General features: G+C 42.2%; 1 long non-coding RNA gene across 1 annotated transcript; it reads left to right on the forward strand.

Annotated features, from left to right (window-relative positions):
• Nucleotides 1-8,622: 8,622 nt before the first annotated feature.
• On the forward strand, nt 8,623-10,797 carry LOC119033575. Its single transcript, XR_005079303.1, has 3 exons — nt 8,623-8,697; nt 9,495-9,676; nt 10,611-10,797. It is a non-coding gene; the product is annotated as an uncharacterized LOC119033575 (long non-coding RNA).
• Nucleotides 10,798-18,588: the final 7,791 nt, after the last annotated feature.

The following is an 18,588-nucleotide window of genomic DNA, read 5'->3' on the forward strand; positions in this document are numbered from 1 at the left end:
TCACCATGCCGTTCGTCACACATGCTTTACAATTGAAGATGCTTTACCTTCAGAGAGCATTTTGTTATCTCCATAACCTTGTCTCGAACGAAGCGCTGCAAACACTCTAAACTCTGAGACAAAACAAGACGGAGAGATCCGAGGAGGTGGGGAGGAGTGATGTTAGTACACAGTCAGTGGTTCCTGTGTGATGTCTGTATACAGAAGTAAGAACACTATGAAGAAATATAGATTTTTATGATGCAGTCGATGGACAGAGAATGAGTAACATACAATAAAAGGACATGAAAGTATCTTTGAAGTGTCTCATGAAGCATTTATGTGCAGACATGTCGATGGATGTAGCTGTTGGAGATGATTTCTACCCACGATGAGTGTTTTTTTTTTTTTCTGAGACAGAAGGTGAAGATGGAAAGTGTGCAAAGAGCCAAATGAAACTAAGGAATACGCAGTTTGTCACTCTGTCAAGGATGATGCCATTAAGTGTTTCCTGATCTGATGCCAGCGTTAGTGGGTTCAAATTAAAACTCTACACTGAGGTCAGGACGACCTCAGTCATCATTTTCGTTGATAAGACTGCAACAACATTGAAAAGTGGTTGGAAACATTCCAGTTTCTTGTCGAATGTTTTGACCTATGTGTTGTTGCGGACTATAACAAACTTCCTCCTTTGCTGTTCTGATAGTTGATACAGCTGCTCAAGGGCTCTGTCATTTTAAATCTTAATGTATGGGTCACTGGACTGAAGCGACTGATGCTGTCTTTGTTTTTTGGAGGACAGTCTCAACATGTGTCAGTACTGAATAGGCCCAAATCCATTACACCCCTTCACCCTACAACTTATCGGTCATTGATCATTTTATGGCACCGACCGCATTGTCTTGTCTTTCCAAAATGTCCAAATTTCAACAAGAATATCAAATTCTGACACCTTCTTCACTGTACACTGGGCCTTTACAGCAGACCTCATCCAGCCAGTGTTGCTCTCCTTTACTTCTCTTGGGCTCAACAGTGAAAGAACACACGTCCTTGTGTGCAGAGTTACTTTGATTGTCTCCGAGCTCAGAGGTTGGCGATATCAGCTGATAATTTAAGGGTCTGATCCCCACGCTCTCTCTTGTGTGTTAGCAAAGTGCAGCCTACACAACACTGTACTACTACTGTTGTAGCTCTTCAGTTTCAGCCAGCACTGATTTTTGCCACTTCCCATTTCACTGAAATTGACATGTAGCTTTTTTTTTCTCAAGACCGATGCAGCATGTTCTCACAGTCAGGATCTTCAATGTGACACCAATCACAGTAACAGCCAGACTCACTTCAGTGCTAAAGTGGCTCCGATTGGCTTTTGATATTCTCGTTTCTTGGGAAGAACACTGTGTTCTCAACACAGAACAGAGCTGATTAATTCAAGGACTGTTTTTCTTTTTTTTTTTTTTTTTTACATTTCTAATTGTGAACCTCTGAATCCTTACAGTCCTGACCAAGCCAGTCTTGGTGTGCAGTCTTGCAGTGCCACCAAACAAACACCATTTCTGTTCATATTTGTTTTCTCACACATTTTCTCGGCAATGTGGGTATTAAGTTCTAAGAACACACATCTGAACGTATGTACTTCCTCTATAGGTCAAGGGTTCACAGAGCTGCAGCTAATCCATTTCCCACACATCATGACTGTGTGTGTGCAGTCGGGTTAAAAATGGGGGAAAATCCATCCAGTAAATCAATCATTCTCCATCACGGACAGATTAAATGTCCACATAATCAGCAACTCTTAGGACGCACACAAGCACACATGTATAAATAGGCATCAAGCACGAGTGTGTTGGTGTAGTTTGGACAAACATTTAGCTGGGTGGGGGTTTTTCGGACTCAACTAGCCACAAACACACACGCAGTTGCAATTATGTGGAAAGTACAGCAGCCATTTCTTTTCATCGATGTCACCATGCTGTAAACGCTAGCAGCAATAAAGTTGATCTAAAGATTCGGCAGGTACATGAGAAAGGACAGTCATGTTTGATTATCTGTCTCACTCTGACTTAGTGTGTGTGTTGGTCTGTGTGTGTGTTTTAGAGAGAGAGAGATAAAAAGAAATCACTTGGAAATAATTACACAAGCACAGTGTCCCTAAATAGCGGCCCTAACATAATTACCTGTGTAAAAACGGACAGGCAAACACATTCACGGGACCATGTGTGTGCACGGAGACGCACAAAATGCTGTTTGTCATGTCTGTTACAGTGTGACCGGCTGTCATGGTAACTGGCAACTCATTAGTAAAGCTAGCGAGCGACACAGTTTTACGTCCCGTGACAGAATCATGCAGACAAGTGGAAACAAAACAACGCTAAACACAAAGCGACACACATCACCACAGACGCAACACACACGTGATATAAGACATGTCACAAATGTCGGTGTTAAGGGACTTCTGCTCACTTAAACTTTGATATCTGTTCACACTTTCAGGATAAAGGTGACACTAATGGTTAGGCGAAGGCAGAAAGTGAGTGTAAGAAATAAGAAGAGGAGCCAACTGCTCGTTAAAGATTCAGGTAATTTTCTCTGCAGATCTAATGTGAGGAATGAGCTTTGAAAACACTGACGAGCACACGCACACCGATTCTTTTCACCTCTTTCCTTCATTCTGTCTCCACCTCTGCCTCTGTTTTTTTATGCAGCAATCAGCCTTCAAAATATGAAAAATGAATGGATCCCTTAAAGATTTAGAACAGCCATAACTTTTATTTTTTTTTTCAAGTTTCTATGCGGCTCTGACCTGAAGGGCCACCGCAGTTTGAAAACGACTTCACTCTACAAATTTTAACATCCAGGATCCCTGAGAAGCATTCGTTATTCCTCCAAAGTGACCTCTAAAAAAACTTCACATTACCCCGGCACACTAAGCAGGTCTTATCTCCAGAATTTCTAATCAATGAATATATTAATAACTGTGTTTGTTAATGATGGAAAAAAAGACAGAGCAAATACATTCGGATCAATTGAGTTGAGCTCCTGCATTTAAAAAAAAAACAGTAGTGACAAGAAAATGACTGATCTGTGACCGCGCCGGTTTGGGCTGGTTATAAGATCGATTCAGGATGATGGACAGTGTTAAATTTATACCACAACAAACTGACACACAACTGGCATATACAGTGTTTTTTTTTTTTTTCGTGTAAATCATATTTTTAATTTTCAAAGATATCTGGCAGGTTTGACCTTCTGCTGAAAAACAAACCCTGAGAAAAACAAACACAGAGGGAGACAGTTTGGTGTGTGAGCTCGTGCACCTACTTCACACTTTCCTCTCCATAAATGTTCTGGTTGCATACACGGGTCCAGGTGATGGTGGCAGCAGACTTAGGCAGAGTAGCTGAGCCATGTATGCAGACAAGTGGGATACCTCATGTGCCCCCGCAGCTTGTTCTGGATCTGCCCTGGGGGTCCTCTCCCAGTTGAATGTGCTTCGAATACCTTTAAAGAGAGAATTCCTGGAGGCATCCTAATGAGATTCCTGGACCACCTTAAGAGGATTATTTCAGTGCAAGAGGAGCAGTGATTTTTTGAGAAGTACTTGGTAGATGATAGGACGAACCGCCTGCCATCACCCATCGCTCGTCTCGCTGGTTGTCACACCAAAACTACGTCCATAGCTGCCTGTAGTTCATTGGGTTCAACCCCATTCGTTCGGCCACGGGCACATGGTTTGTAGTTTGGCAGGATGGATTTGACCCGAGCTGCCACACACAGCAAACATAGACCGGTAATTTAAGACACTGGATCTTCATGCTGAGCTCTGTAATCATCACCACGGGCCAGTGCAATAAGACTATATGGAGGTTTATTAAAATGTTGGGCCTATTCCTAGTCAATCTTTGTTTTTTCTGAAGCTAAGTATCTCAGTCCAGGTGCGACTGCGCTCTTTCCTTTCAGCCTGTCTGTATGTTTTGGTCATGTGATGTGTATATCTGTGATACTTGGCAAATGTTGAACAATCAGAAGTCATATGAGTTTCACCCTCATTGTCTTTGCAGTACAGCACCCTGGATAAGCAGAAGTGAACAATTCTGTTCCATGTTTACGGCTCAGTTTTTTTCGTCTGCAGGGGAGAAAGGACGAGGTTAGCGCCACAATATTCCCTCAGTGCCTCTGCCAGACAGCGTCTGTCCATCTGTCTGCCGCTTCTCTTTTGTGTTTCTGTGAATAAAATCAGACAAATGATCCAAAATAGAGTAGAAATCCTCAATAAGAATGAGAACAATAACACCTTTTGAACTTCAGGTAATGTTTCCCTCCTTCTCTCGGTTTATCTCACAGTCTTCTTTAGCCGTTATGCAACAAAAGTTTATTCTCAATTTCAGGACAGGTCATGATGGGTATAAAACATGTATTTCTATGAGAAATGAAGCGATACTTTTACATGACTTGGGACTTTAATACACAAAACCATCATCTGAAAATGTCAAGACTCTACATTTTCCGTTGTCGTCATTAGCTGAAAATTGATGGACTGCAGGAAAAAAAGAGGCTTACTGACTCATTATCTGTCAAGAGGGAACCGAACTGTGGACCTTGAGGACGAGAATTGCATAATACCTCATGTTTCCATGTTTTACCATTCAACCACAACATGCAATATTATATTATGCAACCGTGTTACATCACTCAAGCAATATAGCTTACCGTGCTACACGGCTGAGCTATTGTTGCACCTTTAATCTCATAATAAGGCTTATTAAAACCCAAAACTCGTGTATTCTTTTGACGCCTCTCTCCACTCTGTAATGTCCCTCAGTGTCCTTTATTCTGTTGCTGATTGTGGTGACGGGGTCAGAGCTAGTAATTACGACAGCAGGACACCTTACATTGATGTCTGGCTGACATTCTGTTTTAATTAACCAAATTAGGGTTGTGCAAGAGATGCCACTTTTCTCTGGTTATTGTCAACAGGCCTGTCGTGGGAAATTCAAAGGAAAGTGGAGCAAAAATTATACCGAAAAGGAACGGAGGGAGAGAACAGGCGGAGAGGCATCATGAGACAGTCGGTGAGATCCAACGTGAGCCACATCAGCAGAGAAAACAATGACAGAAACACAGAGATGAAACTCCTCCAATCAAACCCCCTGTTGCATCAAAGACAGCCCAAACAAAATCACCTGAATTCCTCCTTTGTTCCCACTGAGCCCTGCCGACTTGGAAGCCGCTGTTGCCGCCGCCGTGATAGACTTCAAGGAAATAACCCGTCATTTTCCACTCAGCAAAAATCATCCATTACGCTCCAATCGAAAGCACCCGGCTTTATCTGTCTCGAAGATGCAGCGAGAGAGGGAGAGAGAGAGGCACGCTGGGAGAGAGATAGCGGGGGAGAAAATTCAAATATATTAAAATATGCGAGAGAGACAAAGATGGTGCACGGGAGAGGCAGCGGGTTGCAGAAATCAAATCAGAAACTCAATTGAGTGGCACAACAGATAGATATACAGATATAATTTGGCTGATTTAGTTTGGAGTCATCTGTGATTTTGTCCCATCACTCACAATAAATACGGAGCCATCAACAGGCCTGGTGGGTAGCAGCGACGGTGAAATTGCTTGAGGCAGTGTTCCTGCTCCTTCTGCTGTTTCCTATGTTTTGATCGGGAGGGAGAATTAAAAATCATACGCTCCTTGGTGGACATGTTCTCCACAAAACTGACACCAATAAACAGTCTGTACATTTTGCAGCACGTGTGGTCGCAGCTCCTTATTCTGACACTTAAAATACATTTAGTGACATCATACCGTTGTACACCAAACTGTATTTCTTGCACAGATAGGACCAAAACAAGTTCATTACATGCAAATATGCTGTAGGAATCCAACCGCATAACCACCAAAAGCCAGGCTGGATCTATCAATAGGGCACCCAGGGTGCTCGATCAGAGCAGCATGGCAGAGGACCTGCCAAGCAAGTGGGTGGACAGAAAGAAATCTCCAAATGAATAGCGATGTTGCTGCATGTCTGCTGGATGTGTAGAAAGGTTCTTGTTCACCACAGGAGCTTCATTACGTAAAGTATGGCCAAAGTGTTGTTACAGTCCGTTCTCCCGCCTCCAAGTGGACATAACAACATGATAAAAACGGGATAAAACGTTGGCAGTCGCAGTTAATTTTCTGACTCTCTCCAGCTGTGTTACGAGCCAAAACATGATATTTTCCACTGCTAATATTGTTTTTTTTGTGTGCCTGGACCTACACACAACATAGGCACAGAGTTTGTCACGAGATAGAGTTTAAAATATGGAACCCAGATGAATTTAGAATTTCAACAACACAAGCAGAAATTAACATTGCCAACATTTATTTGGTGATCAGACTGCAGCAGAACAAATGCCTTGCAACAAAACATTTTCACGTTGGCTCCGAGAGCTTACATCCTGACTTTGGCTCATCATCATGGAGAAGAATAATTAGTAGGGAATGTTGATGACTTGGAATAAAATAAAATATGCTGCATCTTCCCATCAAACGATTCCAAAACAAATAAATGGGGAAAGGACGTCTCACCACTTTTGTCCAACGCTTCCGTTTAAAAACAAACAACACAATGAATGTTCCTTGAAACTGCTAAATAATAATTATAATTATTAAATATATTCAAGTTAAGTTGGAGAAAAAAAAGCTGTAATAATTGTTTTCTCCAGGATAATATGCTACAGTCCCAAAAACAGATGTCCCGTTAGCTTATCTGATTTATAATTGTGAAGTTTGACTGGACTGGGATGTCTGTGTTGTTCCATTTAATAAGCCGTCAGTGTGCAAGTTGTTCTGGAGCGTTTTTATTTCCCCGGGATACTCGTCTTCATTGCAGATGAAACTCTTGCGGTGCAAACACAAAGCAAAGTTGCCATGACGAGAACTCGATACAACATTTATGTCGGTGCGTCACGAACAGGCTGCCAGGATCCACAGCTCTGACAACAGTGATCGGCAGAGGCAAAATAAACATATTATATTTTACTCGATGCGTCAACATTATACGTCTTTCAGTCTGAAATAATGGACATAGACTGTGTTTGTGTCGAGCCGTCCTGCATGCCATGCTCCTTGTCTCGTATTTTGCAGTTTTCCCTCTTCATCCCTCATCTCTCTTTCTTCTATATAAAAGAAGTGCCATATGAAGTAACCTTTAAAAATGTGTGACTGACCTCCGTTCCCCACTGGTTTTGGCGTACCGCGGTTTACTCTTTGTGTGAATAGTGAATATTGACATTTCAAACCAACAAGGGACTAATGTGTTGTTGAATCTATGTATGCCCGGGAACCCCCCGTGTTCACAGACGCACACATACACATCGACACAAACCATGAGACACACACAGCTATACACAAAACCACACAGATGCTCTGACCAACAGCATAAAAAAGGTTTGTATGTAACACTAATATTCCTGACATAAACAGACACAGAGTCCAAACCCTCAATATATCTTTACATGTGATGTATGCACACTTATGCAGAGTGCACACACGATTACGAGACACAAGCACGTTCACAAAAAAACACAACTGAATATGCACAAATGCACCCACAGAACAGAACGACCTCCCTCTTTTTATTCAGGTGTGTGTTTGGGGATCTGATCAGAATTTCAATCCGTCTCCACAGACACACAGAGAGTGATTGACGGCTGTCGTCGTTTTTTTTATCTTCCTCTCACTCTGCCATTCCCCAGCTGTCGTTCTTTTCCCTCACATCAGCCCTCCTCTCTTTGAGCTCCGAAGAAACTTCATTGTCATATGCACAACAGCTACAGCGAGGCAGTCATTGGAAATCAACTTCTTAATTGTCAGGCTGCCTCCGACAAAAAGCTCAAAGCTCAAGACGTGTGAATCCTGCAGGTGAAATGAGATGTTCAGGAATAAGAAGATCGACTCTAAAATGAAGTTTAATACTGTGACTGGACACTTTTTCTTTCAATAAACCATAATGTAGAAATATTATGAAGTCATAGCAGGAGTTAAGACAGAGTAATAAAATGCATCTGTGTAGAACTTTCAAAAACTGTTTCCCTTGAAATGCAGTAAAGCATACACTTGACCAATAATGTAATAAGATGTCCTGTTTGATACAGTTTACAGTTAATGTTAAACCAAAGTCCTTTTAGGCACGTCTTGCCGCTTGGCAGACATCTTGGCACTATTATCTTGGGCGAAGAAGCCCCAGCAAGGTCGACTTTTTTTTTAAAAATTATTTTCCAAATTGATAATGTAATAATTTGAATGAGAATGTCATAATACAACACACATTGTAGAGCGTAATTTCTTTGTCATTATACAACACGTGTTTGCACAATGAAAAGAACATTCGTAAACACCTTTATGCTGCACAGATCAGAGACATGCATACAGTTATTGAAACACAAACTGCATCTTTTGAACCTGCGTCAGGGTGAATAGCATGCTTTTATCCCCAGATATGTAAAATGTGCAAAATTGGTAGAAATTATACAGAATTGATAGACATGTATAAATGTTTGTGTGTCGTGTTGGCCGACAGAAAACGAAAGCATTCCAGAGACACCATCAGAACATGAAGACAGCTGCCGGTACATCAAAGCAAACCGGTTGAATCATGAAATGTTGTGTCAACTTCAGCTCATTTGATTTTATGAAATACATGCACTTAAAATGGAATTCAAGTTGAATTTGAAAGTAAGACAATCACTGATACTACTAATATATCCAATGTACAGTGATATATGAATGACCTTGAGAGCTGTAAGAGTTCATCAGTCTGATGTCCTGCAGGCTGACGCGGTCTCTGAGTCGACTACCACATGTCAAATCCATCCAGTTGTGTTTACAGCTCAGGGTTTTTTGGGTTATTTCCGAAGATTACTGACCGTCACTGCACTGTGACATCACTGTTGGGTGCACACTTCAGATCAGACCCAACCACACTGTGATGCAGAGGGGTGGCAGGATGGGAAGAAAAATGCTTTGTAGCATTGTGTTGTTTGTTTGGGACCATAAAGGGTAAAAAAATGAATCTTGAGATGTGCTCATGTTCAGCGTGGTAACCCCCATCTCTTCTCCACGCTGGAGGAATGTCACTCTTCTTCCTGATTTGGCTCTGAGCATATGTGTTGTTTTAAATTGCAAGCTGCCCTCTTGAGAAAGCAGACTCCACAATGTGTCATCTGCTGTCTACATTTAGCTTGACCCTCGTCTTTTCACGGTCCTGTCATCTCTGCAGTGTACCCAGCACTGCCACATCTAATGTGTGTCCAGGGTATACAACAGTGCAATATACTGATGTGGACTTACTGTATTTGGCAAACATTCTGTAAATCATCCATTTTGTAAAGTGACAGACTCATATGCACTACATATAATAACAGAAATATCTTATAGCTGCTGCATGACAGTCTGGTAACATTTTATGAACTTCGTTGAAGAGACGACCCTGGCTTTTTTTTTTTTTTTTCGTTTTTTTCAACGAAAAGTAGGAGACAGCTCTGCTCGACAAAAAACTGAACCTTTCTGGATGTACCGACCCAAAGCTTCTGTTAATCCACCAACGTTTCCAGTGATGTGCTGTCAGAGGAGCAGCCTCAGGTTGTGTCTCGACATGACAGTTCAGAGTCTGCCGGTCTGAGACTGAAGGAACCTAATCCAGCCCGATACACTGGTGAGACTCCGGTGGGTTTGCTTTCCTTTTTTTTTTCCCCCCCTGTGACAATGTTACTGAGGAAAGTTTGCAAAAAAAGTATGTTGTTAAGTTTAGGCTAAGATTTGCTTGCATGTCCGTCCTTTATCTAGCATCCAGCCTTACATGGCACACATACTTTAGCTGTTCAGCTTCTTCTCACCACTCTGTTGCATATCTGCCACTGAAAAGAAAGCTGTTGATTAGATTTTCTTGACATGTTTTGACATGTTATTTTGCGTATTCTGATTCAAAAGCACAAGTGCAGCTTATGACAAATTGCACAGATATTTAATTGACATGTATTCATGTGCAGCAACCGCTGAACTCCTCCTCCAGAGCTGAACCAGAGCTCTGTTAGGAAGGCGCAGTGAATCTCACCTGACTACTGTCAGTCATAACACAGTCAATCCTAACTGTTACATGGCGACATCTTTCTGTTCCAACCCGCATTTAAACTTGAAAAAAACGTCCCCACAAATTTGAGTAATGACACAAAAATATGAACATGAACACAAAGAAAAAAATAAATATGATACCCGATGAGCAGTAAGAACATTTCAAAAAGGACAATACTCAAACAACTGCACACTGAGCTGCAGTGATGTTCAGCTCAATGATATTTATACTGTGAATAGGGCTTTCTTCTCAATAAAGAGCTTTAGTTTAGTAGTTGGATGCTCGCATGTGTTTGTGTCCAAAGCCGTGTAATATAATTACTGTGCCGAGAAGAAAAAGCAGCGTCACGAGCAGATTTTCAGATTAAGATGCGACCCTTACTGAGGTCTTGTCGTCGAGAGAACATTTTTTAATCCCCCCTGCTTTTGTTTCCCTGCGAAGCTCTCGGAATGTGCAAAATGAAAGCTGGCAGGAAGCAGTTGTAAAGACATTTTTTTTCTTTGTTTCGTTGTAACAGCTCAGATCTCTCAGAGGGACGCTGAGGAGAAATAAACTGCGACGGCTGAGGCAGCAGTAATAGAGGATAAGTGCAGGGTAGAAGCAGGATGGCTGGATTCTGATGGCTCTGTGTGTGAAATCTATTTCAAAGTTCACTTTCGCTTTAAGGAGCGGGAGCTATATCTCTCCCCGTATAAAACAACGAGTGTCCATTTTCACAAAATGGCCCTATAAAGTTTTATGGGATTGTATCATTTTTTTTTTTTTCCCTGATATTGTATCATATACTGCAGGCTACTTTAGCTCATTTTACTGAGATGAAAACAAAAATTGGCTCCTCTGAAATGAGATGCAGCTCATGAAGTGAACTCTTTTATTGCGAGCAAATGTACAAAAAATGGAAAATATCAGCAGGAAAAAACAAACGGGAGGAAGTAAAATGACTAAACCTGCACGTTGTTTTAGTCAGTGGGAATTTACTGAGGAAATTAGATCAGGTCCTTTTCTAGTGAATCCCCTGTTTATGAGTTAGTGTGACACACACTCACACTCATACACACACACACACACACACACACACACACACACACACACAGACACACATATGTGCACATATTTGTGTAGTGAGTAATGAAAATAGTGTTTTTGGAGCTTTTACAGCTGACTCCCAGAATCTGTCTGGTGTCTGACACATACATGCAGGCACAGTTTGTCTCGATCTTCGAGGGAACTATTTCTATTTTCGCCGGAACTGTCGTGTGTCATTTGTGGTGTCCAGGGCAAGCACACACACACACACACACTCACATTCAGAGTTAGAGAGGCTCCACAGGCTCTATTTCTGTCGTGTCGCAGCAGTGAACGGATGTTTTTCTGTGCCGCAGTGAGGTTATGTCGAAATCACACCCATATAATCCTCCATTAAAATCACATTACGCTGTTATTCATGTTTTGTTTGAATTGTTTTTCTCTGCAAGTTCTATTTCAATAATGACATCATTTCCAGATTCTGTTGTGTCCCCAGAAGCAAGATAATGTTATTTAAAGGTTCACTCTGCCAATTTTACACCAGCGAGTGTGTTTACAGGTCTAGAGGAGAGCTGCTGCGTAGGTGAACAAAAAGGTGCTGTAGCACATTTTTGTGGCTCCAAAGGACGCTGCTTGTCATCTGATCAATTGCCTCGAGTTATGCCACTCAGTTGCATTGTGGGTAATGTAAGCGCCACATTTTTTTGAAAGCACTCAGTTGGATTAATTATGGCCAGCTTAAAAAAAAAACTAATGATCAAAATCAATACAGCACAACTAGAGATGTCTCTTTTCTTTTATTCCACACTTTGCTACTTCACAAAACCTGGCAACTGTATTACCCATAATCCAACTCTACCACTGACTGACATCACTGGAGGCAATATACCTGATTACATGCAGCCTCATCTGGAGCCACAAAAGGACTTTTTTTTCACATATGTGATGTAATGTGTAAAAATAGGTGGCGTTGCCCTTTAAAGAATGTTATTTGTGGCTCATGACCAGGAGCAATATGAACATTAGGGCAACCATTTGTTACATCTTGTATGCTGGACGTTGAAAACAGATTCGCAAATAAATAAATACAGCATGAGAAACTATAGACCACAGTCTAAATGTTGCTTCCATTGTTGACATGGCAGTGCAGTGGTATCTAGCTACACATGGTCATTGTTTGGATCATGGTGATGACAAATAAAACTAAATGTGAAACTTTCCATTATGCACGGAAAACATGATGACCGTCGGATCTGCAGCGCGTCACGTCGCCTGGATCGGCAGCATATCTGATACCAGATAATATTTGAAGCTCTGCAGGTCCTCAGGATTTCCAAACTGTTGGTAACGGGGAGAGCCCTATTTTTAACAAGAGACATTTAACACGCCCTCAATAAAGTATGCTAATCTGTCTGATCCCACTCGGTATCCAAATGTGCCGGCGAAAAATACCCAGCATGCCCCCGGATGCACCTGGCGGCGATCTGTGCCGTGCTGAAAGGTTTCCCAGAAAAAAAAAAAGCCCATGTGCTGATGGTGCATGCTGATGTTTCAGATGGTTTACAGCTGATACTATTTCTGTGGAAACACAATCTGCTGTTGTGAAAACCGAAATGTCAATGATACTAAATACACATTCTGAGGAGAGAGGGGTGAGAGAGGAGGAGAGAGAGGAGAAGGAGTGGGAGAGAGAGAGAGAGAGTCAGTCTTTACGAATGGAGAAAGGGAGGGGAGCACACGGTGGGAAAAGAGTGGGAGAGGAGGAAAGTAGAGATGAGAATAGTTACTTTTTGTTGCAATAATGTTATTGCCTAACAACTGTTTTTTTTTTTTTTTTTGTTTTTTAACGCAGCTGATTGGATTGGATCGGGCAGACAGTGAGACGAGGGAACTGTTTGATAGAAAGGAGTGATCCTGTCTCAGTGAAGATGGCCTTGCATCACTTCACAGTCCATCTGTTTCCGTTGTTGATTTTGTTGAAATGGAGAAATCCCGAGCATCGGCCCTTGTTGTGCAAAGTTAAATGCAAACAAAGAGAGGCGAGCAGGAGGGGATGAGAGGAAAGGAGTGCAGAGGAGTGTTTACTTTTACCAATTAGCCTGTCAGTGCTTCACAGCCCATTTCTATCCATTGTTGACTTTGTGGTGAAATACTGGAGTGAAGAAAACTTTAGAGCAGAGCCTCCTCTTGAGCAACATGAGATCTAAACAAATCTTAATGCCGTCAGGGCCTTTCGGAAGGCTCAAAACTCCAAAAGGTCAGATGGTTTATTTTTGCTTTGATGCCAGTATATTTTATGGCATTTTGCAATGCTATGTCAGTGTTTTGATTTCAGTCTCAAGTTCAGGGGAGGAAATGTTTTCTATGCATCAGGGAGTCAAAGTCAACATGTGATTACAGGAGACAAAACTGCAGAAGTGAACGTTTGTGCAAATTTTCTGTTTGGGAGATCAAGAAAGAGGTAAAGTGGTTAGCAAGGAGAGGAGAGCTAAAGAAGAGAAACATGGCTGAGGTGGGATGATGCAGTGAAGACGGTTGAAGTCAGAATAAAACATAAAGTCAGGAATCTACTAAAATGTTTCTTGGCAACAGGAAGCTAACTTTATCTGAATCAATAACTCAGAACAGAGTCGTTACACATAGCTCGACCTTATGTATCATTTCCCGAACAGTCCATCTGTCTTTGTCCTTCAGTTTCCTTCTAATCTTTAAAATTGAGAAACCCTGCAATCCTTGGTAATCAAACTGAAAGGAGAAGTTGTCTCGGTCCAGCCACAATCAAGTTTCTGTGTGAGAGAAAAAGAAACCAAACATTCACCAACTCATCCAGTGATTCCAGCAAATATTATCCCTTTATAATCCTTCATTAGTCCCACAACAGGGAAGTTTGCAACATCACAGCAGCAAAGTGGACAGCAAACAATCAAAACACATCAATGAAAAACAGGTTGTGGTCAAAAATATATTTAGAAATATATATAAAGGAGCAGTAGAAACAATATGAATAGGAAACAAAAACTCCAACAGTATTTACACCATTGCACATTGAGATGCAGAAATTGCACATCAAGGTAATGAGATTTCCCAGTTTGTAGTCGATCTCATGTGTGTCGCTCTTTTGGGAGCAGCGCTGCTTGTACAGCAGCAAGCTACAATATCGCTCTTTCACACTTTGAGGGTGAAGCAGTCTGTCGCTGAAGGAGCTCTCCGGTGCTCTCCGGTGCTCCTGCATAGGGTGGGAGCTGTTCTCCATCAGGGATAATAACTTAGCTATGGTCCACCTTTCTCCCTCCACCTCTACTGAGTCGATGCCATACTGAGATAGAGCTGGAATTCTTCATCAGTTTGTCAAGTCTCTTCCTGTCAGGAGCCATGAAGCTGCTGCCCCAGCAGACCACTCTGCTGGAGACACAAGTCTCCTCAGCTGGGAGAGTCTGCTTTGACTTTTCCTGTAGTGTGTCCAGTTCAGTTCTCACTATAGGAGCTTCGCCACCATCGTGGACATGAGGGAAGATCTTATGTAAGTGTCCATCATTGTTGTGGACCTCCATGGGGAGTTTATGACAAGGAGCTTGGAGTGGCTCAACCAGCCCGTCCTCATCAGATATACGTTCATACACTGTAGGTCGATTGATCAAGCAGCTTATTAAGGCTCATTGTATGTGTATTCCCACTAATAGGCTGGTATTAGTGGTTGTACACCGCAATGGTCATGTCATTTTGGGAACAGCATCACATGTTGTTTAGGAAGTCACCGGCAATTCACTCAGTCAGTCGATAAAGTGTGAGGACTTATTGGGCTCAACTCTTTACCCTGAGATTGTTTCCTTCTTTATTGTCACCTAGTTGTATAGTCAAAGGTTTATCATCTACATTTACCCCTCGTAGGAGGCAGCCGTTAAATCAGGGGAAAAAGATACGCACCGTAGGATACAAAGGTTTTGTGTAAGACCCCACTAATAATCTGGGGAGGGACAGGAATGACAGACGGGTAAGAACAAGGGACAAGAATGTTCAGATATAAGACCGCTGTCGTCGTATCAGATCAAATCACATTACGAAGTGATAGCGTTCCAGTGGGATAAAATGTTGAACACAGGTTGTTTTCATCCACAGTCACAGCCAGGCAAGCCTTGACCCCCCTGAACTCAAATTGTCATATCCATCTCATCACATGGACTCCTACAAGAGGGGGTGGACCTTGAGTGCAACCCAGTGTTGTGCAACGGCCATATCTGAAGAATGATGGGAGTGTAGGCAGAGACGGAGGAGGAGGAGGAGGAGGAGGAGGAGGAGGAAGAAGGTTTTTTGGTCATCACATTCCACATCTGGGAGAGACTGATAACCCAGTAAACAAGTTTGAAGTGATTTTCAGGTCAAAAGTCGTCTAGACTTCCAGTAAACATTCTTTTTTAAGAGAGTAAACATTTGTTAGACATCAACTTGAGAAGTAAGCATTGTTTCAGTGGCATTTATAAGACCGCATCTCTTGTGTATTAGGACCCGCTTCATTAATCTTGACATTGGTCGGCTTCTGGCCACAGCAGTGGTGGTTGGAAAGCTGATGTAGTGCCAGCTATATTCATTCAAACAGGACTACAAACTGTAAATGCTGACATTTTTATTTGTGGGCTGTGATAAGGAGTGTCCATCCACGTCCAGATCTAACCACAATTAGATACAGTAGATTATAAACTCATTTTAACTCAGAGTTTAAAAAACAGTGAGTTACAGCCTCTTGGGGTTCGTCTGGAAATATAACTGAATGTTTTCGTACATGATGTTGTGATATTTTTACGATGATATTTGGCAGAAGGCCTCCATTTACAGCGTCTTTTAAATCACCACCTTACCGGCCATGATATATGGACATTCAGACTGTGCAGCTGACTCTTTCCCTCCCAGTAAAAGCCTTTTTAAGGCTCCTCCGAGATTAATAACATTAGACAACATGCTTAATGACAGAGCGGGAGCCTAATGAGGATTTGGGGTTCAGGCTAAAACGCATGCAATGACTTCAGCTCTTTGTACAGAGAAATTTTCGAAGCCTTTCTGATAGGCTTTGGGTTGCTGAAATTGGGTTGGTTAGGGGGACTCAGGGAAAGGTAATGGGTGGCGAGGTAATTTCAACAGACACAGGCACTAGACTGGTGCCATTATTTGTGAGTAGGAGTCAGAGAGAGGCAGAGAAAGAGAACGGGAGAGGGACATCCAGAGACAGACAGCTAGAGACAGAGGGTGATTAGGGTTAGACATGGTGCCACAGCTCGGCTGGATCTATAGAAATGGCCTCTTAACATGATGTATGAGGTACACACAAAAAGACACTCAGGGAGCTGGTGATGGTAGCAGTGTGCTGCCGGTACGGCTGGAAAAAAATAACCTGGTAAGTTGCACAAGCAGGGTTATATATCTTGTGCCTCTGTTAACAGGAACACCAATATTATATTAAGGTTTCAGTAGCCCTGCATGCATTTATGAATCTTTATGAATATATCTGAATAAGTGCTGCTTTGGTGAGTGTACTTACACACTGCAACTTTGTCTTGGTCAGCCGGAAGTTTCTGCTCTTTTTTAAAAACTCTAATACCTCCTGTTTTTTACCTGGAACATAAATTCTCTTCCTGGTAGGGTTATTGCCTTGTATATACAGAGTTTCTGGGCATTTTGGGTTTCCTGAAAGCTGTGTGTGCTGCTGGTATGAAGACCCTCAGACCAGTCCTCTCCCTCCAGAACTCCGGGTGGGCAGAAAAAAGGTCATCAGGAAAGAAACAGCTCACCTATTCTGGCTGCAGGACTACATACACTGGTGGCAGTCAGCCAGCTGGTCTCAACCACTGGAAATATACAACTCGTCTTGGTTGAACTTTGGCACAAAGAAAGCACGTCTGACATTGCATGACTAAAACAGGAAGAGGCAGCATTGCAGCCGTACTGCTACAGTTGTGTTTGCATCAGCAGCACCACCAGTAATACCAAACAGAAAACTAGGAGGGACTGATGTAGAATAGTTGCCTGTTTCTGAAGTAAATCTCTTGTGTGGACCCCCTGCTCGTCACATTTACTGAACCAGTCAGTGACAAATGGGGGCTTGTCCAGGATCTGACCACTCCAGTGCTGTTGTATGGTGGATTGGAACTGGTAAGAGGGATGGCGGTGGTTGGATGTTTAGGTCACTGGTCATACAGTATGAGAGCATACATGTATGATAACCATTCCAGTGTGACTGAACCTTTGGTCGGGCCACAATAACTGATTTTCAGAGAGGAACTTTGCTTATAGCCCATTGCAACTGTTGTCATTGTTTAATGTCTTTTCACATTGATCAAAGGATTTTTTAAATACGGTTCTAATCCTGGCTGACCACTGTGCGAGGCTTTGAAAACTCCCGCAGAGAGTGGTGGCATGGCCCTTAACTGCTGCAGGGTGGCTGCCAAAAACAGTCCACCAGGCGTTTCCAGCATTGTCTGCTTTGTGCCAGAAGACCAAAAGCCCTGCATGTCTACAACCACAGTCAAAGCATTATGACTGCATCACGTCATGTTGATTCAGGAGGCGAGCTCTTAAATAAACCACTTCCAAACAGCATTAGCAGTTTAGTCATATAATCAATTTAACGCATAAAAGGCAGCGGCGGCGGTGGCCGTAAGATGACAGAAAAGGTGCTCGGAATTGACAGGCAGTCAGTGTGAACTGACACTTGCACCGATAAGGGGGAGAAATTATTAAGAATTAATGGAAAATGTCTTGCAGTCATGATGCTGAACCATTTCTGCAACAGGGAACCACAAACGGAAACTAAAGACCAGACACAGTGAAACTTTTTAAACTCTTAAAACACTCACAATCACGTTCTGTTAAAAAAACATGAAACTTCGATTGCAGATGACTGCAAATTCTGACAACTACAATATCTTCAATTAGACAAGAGGAAACTGAAGCACTGTCACAAACATAGGTGCCAATAACCTGCGATTCAATGTAAATAAAACCCACAACAGTAAAATGTTTGATTTAGCAATTTCATAATGAGCGACAAAACCTTTTTCTTACTCTGCTCACATGGAATCAACGCAGCATTGATGTCAGAAGCAAGAAACAGATGAAAAACAACAATAAGACTCGTAGATGATGTTTTTTTGCTGTACACATAAAAGGGGCTTTATCTCATGTGGTCCTCCAAGGCTATCCCACAATGCATCACACAGATGCTGTAGGCGCCCCTTTATATTAATGTTGTCTCTTCCTGGTGAACCATGTTACGAGGGTGGTTTGGTCATTTTCAACCACTTTGGTGCATTTTCCCCCCTCCCCCTCTGAGAGACAGGCGGAGGGAGAAAATATGGATGAGCATGGAGTAAATTACATGAAAGCAACAGCTGTGTATCTTTATGATAATGGTCCATTATGTGCTGAATTACATGGTCGTGGTTTTGCAATTCCAGTAAAGAAAAACAAAAAGGTTACTG

The sequence above is a fragment of the Acanthopagrus latus genome, chromosome 15, assembly GCF_904848185.1.
Source record: "Acanthopagrus latus isolate v.2019 chromosome 15, fAcaLat1.1, whole genome shotgun sequence".
Lineage (NCBI taxonomy): Eukaryota > Metazoa > Chordata > Actinopteri > Spariformes > Sparidae > Acanthopagrus > Acanthopagrus latus.